The sequence below is a fragment of the Budorcas taxicolor genome, chromosome 12 (assembly GCF_023091745.1).
Source record: "Budorcas taxicolor isolate Tak-1 chromosome 12, Takin1.1, whole genome shotgun sequence".
Lineage (NCBI taxonomy): Eukaryota > Metazoa > Chordata > Mammalia > Artiodactyla > Bovidae > Budorcas > Budorcas taxicolor.
In genome coordinates, this window is record NC_068921.1 from 34,487,230 (window position 1) to 34,495,565 (window position 8,336).

The 8,336-nt window shown below is 43.5% G+C and overlaps 1 protein-coding gene across 1 annotated transcript in view; it reads right to left on the bottom strand.

Moving 5' to 3' along the window:
* TNFRSF19 (TNF receptor superfamily member 19) overlaps positions 1–4,549 on the bottom strand; it is a 96,092-nt gene extending 91,543 nt beyond the window's left edge. Inside the window, exon 1 of the mRNA XM_052650090.1 lies at positions 4,308–4,549. The gene's annotated coding sequence lies outside the window, so the exon portion shown is untranslated. The remainder of the gene's footprint in view (positions 1–4,307) is intronic.
* Between the last annotated feature and the right edge of the window lie 3,787 nt (positions 4,550–8,336).

Genomic DNA, 8,336 nt, shown 5'->3' on the forward strand with positions numbered 1-8,336 from the left:
GCCTGCAATGCAGGAGAGCCAGGTTTGATTCCTGGGTCGGGAAGATCCTCTGGAGAAGGGAATGATAACCCACTCCAGTGTTCTTACCTGGGAAATCCCAAGGACAGAGGAGCCTGGTGGGCTATAGTCCATAGGGTCACAAAGAGTTGGACGTGATTGAGCGACTAACACAGGCCAAGGAGGGTATTTATTCAGTTGATATAATGTCAAACTCATGAAATCTATAGTGCAAAATTGCTGTTAAGTTGCAGCAGGTGCACTGATCCTGGTGAGTTTATGACACCATGTTGGTCAAAATCTTCTGTGTTTATTGAGAGAAGAAACAAATCATGATGTTCCTTTTCTGCTTCCCAAGAAACACAGGGGACTGACTCCTCTGCACATGGTGGAATGAAGAAGTAGGCTTACTGGGCAGTAGCCCCCAAAGCTAGGCCGTAGGGCTGTCTAAGTCCTGGGTGCCACTGACAGGATGGAGAAAGCTGTACTTCTCAGAACGCTTCTCAGAGAGGGAGCAGGTTGTGTTGGAAGAATTGGTCTGATCAAGTCGCTCAGAACCCTCATGTTATCTCCCTCCGCCCCCTCATCAAAGGGCAGAGTTAAGTCACAATGGGTGATGCCGAAGTACTTTGCAAGCAAGGATGTGAGAGATGGTCAGGCTGGAGTGGTGATTTCAGCCAGTGAGTGGATCTGAGGGAGCATGCCCACCAGGGAGCCTCCTTACGCCCCCTTTCGTAGCCCATTCCTCTAAGTAGTGCTGACAGCATGTTAAAGAATCACTCCTTAATGGTGCACTGGTTTCTGAAAGTTTCCAGGGTGTCCTGGACTGGCCCTGCTATCACAGACAGTCTGACCAACTACACCAATGATGGATGCATGAGTGTGGTTCAGTACTGAAGCAGAGAAAGAATGACTTAGATCCCAAGGTCCTTTATAGTTGAAGATTCTAGGTCAACAATGGAAAATTTGATTAAAAAATTCTAATAACTCATAAAATATACCAAACAAAATTTTTTTAAAAGCTCATTCCCCCCCTAGAATTTTGGCTGTAATGTGTGCTAACAGTCAAGTTCAGCTCCATGCAATTCTTATAACAGAATTAACTGCCCAGCCCTAAAACAAAAGAACCTGAATTGAAATCAGACTCCAGTGGTGCACTTAATTAGTCCTGTGAGCTTGCACTTGATATTGAATCCCTCTGAGACTCACTTTTCTCATCTGTATAATTGCAGCAACAAAACTAATTGCTGGAAATTTAAATGAGATGGTGTCCTAAAAATACTGACTAAGTGTTTGACACACAAGTACTCCATAGATATGAGTGAATTAATAACTAGTGCATTAATAAATGCTAGTGAATGTTGCTAAGTAATAATCTGTAAAGCTTTATATGAAATCTTTATGAGGGTGATAACACATGAGAGATAGCTATTTGGCCTTGAGATCAGTATATATGTGAAAAATTTATAGTCAATAAATAAATTTATTCACAAGAGATATATTCTTTTTTTTCCCAAGAAAAAAATCCCAGAAGGAGTTAGTGAAAACTTGCTCAAGAATTCTTAATATAATCAAATGTAATATGAAATATATATTATGTACAAACCCATATTGAATCTGTAAACTGAAATCTCACAAAATCCCACTGGGACTCTCCAGGGAGGAATAACAACCTTTAGTTAACTATTACATCAAACTTTTCACTTTTCACTGACATTCTCCCAGAAAGTATCAATTCCTTGGAAACACAAAAAGAATGTGCATATAATGTCAAAATATGTGCATAATATATATATGCCCACCTGTATCTACACACATACACAAGTATATTTAATTCCACATTGCATAGACATATTAAATTTTTGTGAAAATTACTTTAAATGTTCTGGTAAATTATGTGTGGCAGTAATTGTGTTCAGACTGCTTAGAAACATGGAAGCAACAGCAATTGTTGGGAAATCAGAGGACTGGTCCAGTTGACTGACACATATCTCATGGAAACAAAAACTACACCGCAGAAGGAAGTGCTTATCTTGATCTTTCAAACTAACCCTGTTCTCCAGTCAGCAGTGCCTTTGTTTTAGCAGGTGTCGGAAAATATCCATGGTGAACTGGGAAGGACACAGGACCGAGACTTGGAAAACTGGCCACGTAACTTAATTAAGAAAGTCAAGTGACCTTTCCATAGTCCTAGTTTCCTCATCAGTACAATAGCTATAAAAATTCCACCCTGCTTATTTCAGGAGGACGATCTGGTCCACTCCCTCATTCCCCTCATGAGAACACTGGGGAGTGAAGTGAATCCCTTAAGGTCACATAGCTGCTCAGTGAGAGAATCAGGACTAGAAATAAGTCTTTTGAAGTCTTGGAGTTTCTGCAGTAACAAAGCTGCCATTGAAGCATCAGATAGGAAAGGGCTTTGAAGAATGTAATGTAAGGGTTTTCTTCAGTGGAAATCTTACCGATTTAAATCACAGTCAAAATCAACATAAAGCAATCAGTTCTGAGACGACTTTTAAGACTGTACCTGTACATTTAGCAATAGGCATCCTTCTTTTAAAATCAAATACAATCTGCTTCTTTTCTCAACCAAGACACAAGATGTAAACAATTCCCTGAATTAATTCAGACCCTGAAGTGGATTTTCAATGACTTGACTTGCCCAAGCAAGCTCTCTGCAAAGCCTAAATTAATCAGATAATTGCCAATTCTCCCTTTTGTTTTCTGTTGAAAAAGTGTGTTTGTTAGAATGAGCCTAGTAGCAGAATAATAGTTATTAAAAAAAATTTTAAGTCCCAAATCTGAACTAAGTGATTGAGTTCTTAAGCACACTATTTCTTTAGACATCTTCTCCAGTCATTATTTTAAAAGTTTAATTTTCTTTATCCTAATGTGAAGATTATTGCTGTGGTGTGATGTAAAGAGGACTTTTTCAGCGAACAAACGAGAAAAAAAAAAAATCAACCTAAGCTGATCATTCAGGATTTTGTGAACATGCTTTGTCATATTGTCAGTAAAACAAAAATTTAAATGCCTCTCTTGGCATGACTAAAAACAGGAGTTAAATCTTTTACATTCTTACTGATACATCTTAAAAATAAAGTCAGTTTGGTATGGTTTTAAATAATCTCCACTTAACAGCTATCAGTTTTAAAATTAAGTAAACAATGCTAATTATGCTCCTTCAAATATCAAGAGGAAAATTTAGAAAGTAATTTAATTAATTGGCTCTGAAAAATTAATTACACATGAAATGAGGCTCATTAGGCCCTTCCGGTCTCATCAGAATTTCTGACTAAAAAATAACTGATCTCATCACTTGTACTTGCTTTGTGGTTCAGCTGGCGTTAAATAGACTACTGTGATGATACCTACTCTACCCAAGTAAAACTAAGACCAAAACATTAAAATGAGCTAATATGAACATGGTGCTCTTACATTTCCACTGTGCATGCGTGATCATCGCATTGACAAGTTAACTTGGAAATTCAGCACAGCCGTATACTTTGGTTTTGCCATACTGAGTAGTAAACTAAAGGGAAAATGGGACTAAAAACTGTGTAACATCATAACTGTTGATCATCCAGTTTTCATAAACAGTTGGCAAATTTTAACTCACAACAGCTGTCACTGCATTAAAAGTACATATCAGTTTAGGAATATAACCTCCGGGATGTGTCTGCACTTGAGGCTTGTGCAAAGGTTCCAGAAGATCACCAGAGGATTTCTTTTTAAACCAAGCTCAGCACAACCTAACCCTCCCTGTCTGACAATTCTTAAGTTTTACCCAGAAAAGGGCTTTACTCGTACTTGAATGGCTCTCCAGTGCTTCCTTGGAGGGGACGTACTGCATAAGGAAATGTATTTCTTAGGCCGGCGTCTTGGAGGTGAGAGAATAAAGAAACAGTATTACCAGAGAGGCAGTGCTCTTTTCTATGAGAAAACAGGAAAGCATTGGCATCCATGGAGTCCCTCCGCCTGTTTACTGGGTAAAGCAACTTGTAAATACTTAGAGCAGTTACAGCCTGCAGACCTCGGGCTCTGCAGCGGCGGGGGAGATGGCTCAAGTTAGCTCCCTCCCCTTCGGTCCTGTTGGAACAACTCATTTCCAAGTAAAATGTGCGCGGCAGATTGCAAACCCTTTGTACAAACTACCAAACCGACCCCGGAGTATCGGATTTCCTTTCATCCACACACACACAGAGTACTCAAGGACAGAAATGCTCGTGGCCCCCTCGACTAAAACCCTCTTTTCTGAGAACACGCAGGAAAAGTGCTCCGAAAGCCACAACAAACAGAAATCGCTGTACCTTCAACGTGCTGAAGTCTTTCCAAGGACTCACCACCCTTTTCGGCAACTGAGTTTCTCCTTGGCAGCCCTTCTGCGCCCAACTCTTGTACCTTCCCAAAAATGTATGTCGGCACAAGCCCAGACGAAACCTCCAACCCGGGAAAAGAAAATGAAGCCTGCAGATCAAAGGCAGACGAGCAGGGAGATGAAATGCCCGTAATCTGATCGGTGATCAGTTGCCGCACATCAAAGGCAGGCCAAGTGGCTCTGTATGTGTGTGTGTGTGTGTGTGTGTGTGTGCGTGTGTGTGTGTGTGCGCGCGCGCGCGCGCGCGCAGGGCTCTAGGAACGCTCCTTTCAAGCAGGTAGCCGCCCCCGCGCCTCCCCGCCCTCGGATTCTTTTGTTTGACCGGGATCCCGTCGTTCTCCTCGTCCCTGGCACCCAGGAGGCCCCCGCGGTGCCCCCCAGCCCGGGCTGAGTCTGGCCCGCGGCGCTCGGGCCCCCGCGCTGCGCCCGGGCTGCGCGCTGGGAGCTTCGCCTGGTGCCAGCCGGCCGCGCCGGGGCCCTTTCATCTCGCGGAGCCGCGGGTCCCATGACCTCACCGCCTCCTGGCAGGACTGCCGCTCGCGGGGAGCGCGCCCGGGGGCAGGGCAGCCGCCTCCGATCGCGCCGCGCGCCCGCGGCCCCGGCGGCAACGCATGGCCGCTGCAGCGGGGCCACCCCATGGGGAGCGGACCCCCGAGCCGTCCTGGCTGCCAGAGACACAGCCTTTATCTGCCCGCGGTGCGTCCCGCAGAGCCGGCGTCCAGTCTCCAGGATGGTTCCGAGAAGCAGTGGGGACCCTGAGGGAGAGGGTGACCTCTCTCTTCAAAGGCTGTTCCCGGCGTTCCCTGTGACCAGTCCTTACGGATTTTGAGTAACCTGTCTTTTCCTTGCAACTTAAATTATTAGACGTTGCCAATATTAATCACCGGCGCTTTAATCAAAGACATTAACGAGCAGAAAACTAAGTTACCCAGATCTCTCACCCTCTCACTTAAGCCACTGGGTCCGACACAGTCTTGATCTCAGTTTAGGATTCAGAAAATTAGATTTCAAAACTACGTGTACTTCTTAGATAGGTGTAATTCCTTAACACCTATTGAGTATTTAAAATTCACAAAAGAAGGACTTCCCTGTTGGTCCAGTGGTTCCCAGTGCAGGGCACCTGGTTTGATCCCTGATGGGGGAACTAGATCCCACATAACTAAGACCTGGCCCAGTCAATTAAATAAATATAATAAATAAATATTAAAAAATACAATTCACAAAAATAAAAAAGGCTGTGTTCCTTGCCTTTTAGGGCCATTTTTCCTAAACCCATAGTTTGGACTCCTAACTCACTAAAAGTCATCACATTTAGTCTATTTATTCATATTTTAACCTGAAACTTATTACATATTATTTAGAATTCTCTGACTATCCTTCCTGAACAACAGCAGATTCAATAAGTTTATTTTTAGTATTTATGAAAATAGAAAATAATTTCAAAATTTCATCTTACAATCCAGGATACAGTACATTTCTGAATTCCAGGCCACTCTTCTATGGCCTGAAGGAAATTTTTCTGTTTTCTAATGTCAACTTGCCAACCTTTAGAAGTCAGTTGAAAATATTTTTGTAAAACTTAGAAGACAATGGAATTTATATAAGTTATATACTCCTCTTCCTAATAAATTTCATCTAATTCTTTCCTCATGTGATTTTTGAAAATGTGGTTTATGGTATGTTTATTTCCAGATGTCTGAGATTCTCAAATTTTGATAGCAAAATTTTTGGTTTCCACAGTTGAATTCAGTATTTAACATTTAAGTAATCATTTCCCCCAGCATTTCTTTTACAGTTTTCTTCCCCCACAGGTCATTTCTCAAAGATGCTTAGAGCTCAGATAGTATATGATCAAGGTATGATCTCCTATGACTTCTCAAAAGTACACCAGGAAAACTCCTGTGATGCTTGGACTCCACGTAACATTACCTGTGCTCCACAGAATACACAGAGAATACCAAAAAGGACAAAATACTTCCCAGTGGCCATGTGTTCATCTCTTCTCTGAGTTAACCCAGCCTTGCCCCTAGTGTGAAATCCATATTCCACCAAGCAGCGCTCAGAAGTTATGTTTCCTGATGCACCAACATAGTAATTTATAAGCCCTAGATGCGAAGGAGATGCAGGTTCAATCAGGAAGATCCCCCTGAGGAGGAAATGGCAACCCACTCCAGTATTCTTGCCTGGGAAATTCCAAGGACAGAGGAGCCTGGAAGGCTACAGTCCATGGGGTTGCAAAGAGTTGGACAAGACTGAGCAACTGACCATGCATAGACACACACAGATGCTCTGTGAGGCTCTTCGGATAAACATGTAAAATCCTAATGTATTGATAGAATTCAACACCAATGGTAATTAGGTGAGGGGCTGAGTCGGGATTCTGACACTTCCAATGGAACCTGCATTTGAAAGCAAGGACTTCAGTGAAAACCACTCAAGTGATCCTCCGTTTACACGAACCTCACCAAGGAAGATCTGTAGTTCAGAGTAGGTCTAGAAATGTGAGGATGATGACGTGATGATCTGCGCATGCCCAGTTGTGTCTGATTCTTTGCAACTCCATGGACTGTAACCCACCAGGCTCCTCTGTCCATGGGATTCTCCAGGCAAGAATACTGGAGTGAGTTGCCATGCCATCCTCCAGGAGATCTTCCCGACCCAGGGACCGAACCCAGGTCTCCCATGTTGCGGGTGGATTCTTTACCACTGAGCCACCAGGGAAGCCTAGCAATGTGATATCATCTCCAAAGGAGGAGTTTATTCACCCAGTAGCTGAGAATTATTTTGAGTTGTTTCTCTTCTGGCCGAGAGCCCCCAACATGTGAGACGACAGGAAGTGAGGTTAGGACCACCTATGTCAACAGGAGAAGAGTGTGGCTGAAGGCCGCCTGGAACGAGGCTTGACCTCCTGACCCAACCCACCAGGGCTGTGCCCACGGAGGCTCCTGCAATATGGAGACGTGGCCACACCATGGTTGCTTCTGCAGGGCTCCAGGAAGGGGACCCCCTGCACAGCTTTCCTCTCTCTCCTCTGGGCATCTTAGATTTGAGAAATTAAGTCATACGCTATGACAATAAGAAATATGTCAGCCCCAGGTCTGTTATGATCCAGTTGAACAATACTGAGTTGAAGTCTTGTTTCTAATCCCTAGAGCCATGTCCTGTGAAGACGGCATATCTCCTTCTCCTCCCCACGTCCTGTCTCTACCACCTGGCTGTGTCTGAGGCTGGACGAGTATTGATACATTGTTGTTATTATTGGAGATTTATTTATTTGTTGGCTGTGGTGGGTCTTCACTGCTGCACATGGGCTTTTTCTAGTTGCAGCGAGCGGGGGCTACTCTGTGTTGCCGTGTGTGGGTTTTCTCACTGCGGTGGCTTCTGCGGTTGCAGAGCGCAGGCTCTGGGAGTGTGGACTTCAGCAGTGGCAGCGCATGGGCTCAGTAGTCGTGGCACATGGGCTCAGCTGCTCTGTGGCACGTGGGATCTTCCCGGAGCAGGGATTGAACCAGTGTCCCCCACATTGCAAGGCAGATTCTCAACCAATGGACCACCAGGGAAGACCTGAAGTCCCTACCTCACACTAAAGGTCACTCATTGTGTTGTACAGTTCTACAGATTTTAACAAATGCATAGTATCCTGTTTCAGATGGAATAGTTTCACTGCCATTACAGAATTGTACAAAGGAGTTGTATAGATTTTGACAAATGCAATGTCCTGTGTCATACGTAGAATTCTGATTGAGAGTCCACTGAACCTTTAGATCACACTGGGAAAAGCTGACATCCTAAAGTGGATCTCCCTATTCAAGGACTTAGAATACCTCTCCATTTATTTAGATCTTCTTTGAATTCTTTAATCAGAGTTTTGTACCTTTCCTTGTATATATAATACATTTGAAATATTTTATATCTAAATATTTTAGTTTTGGGGGGTAGGTTGTTAAGATAAATGACATTG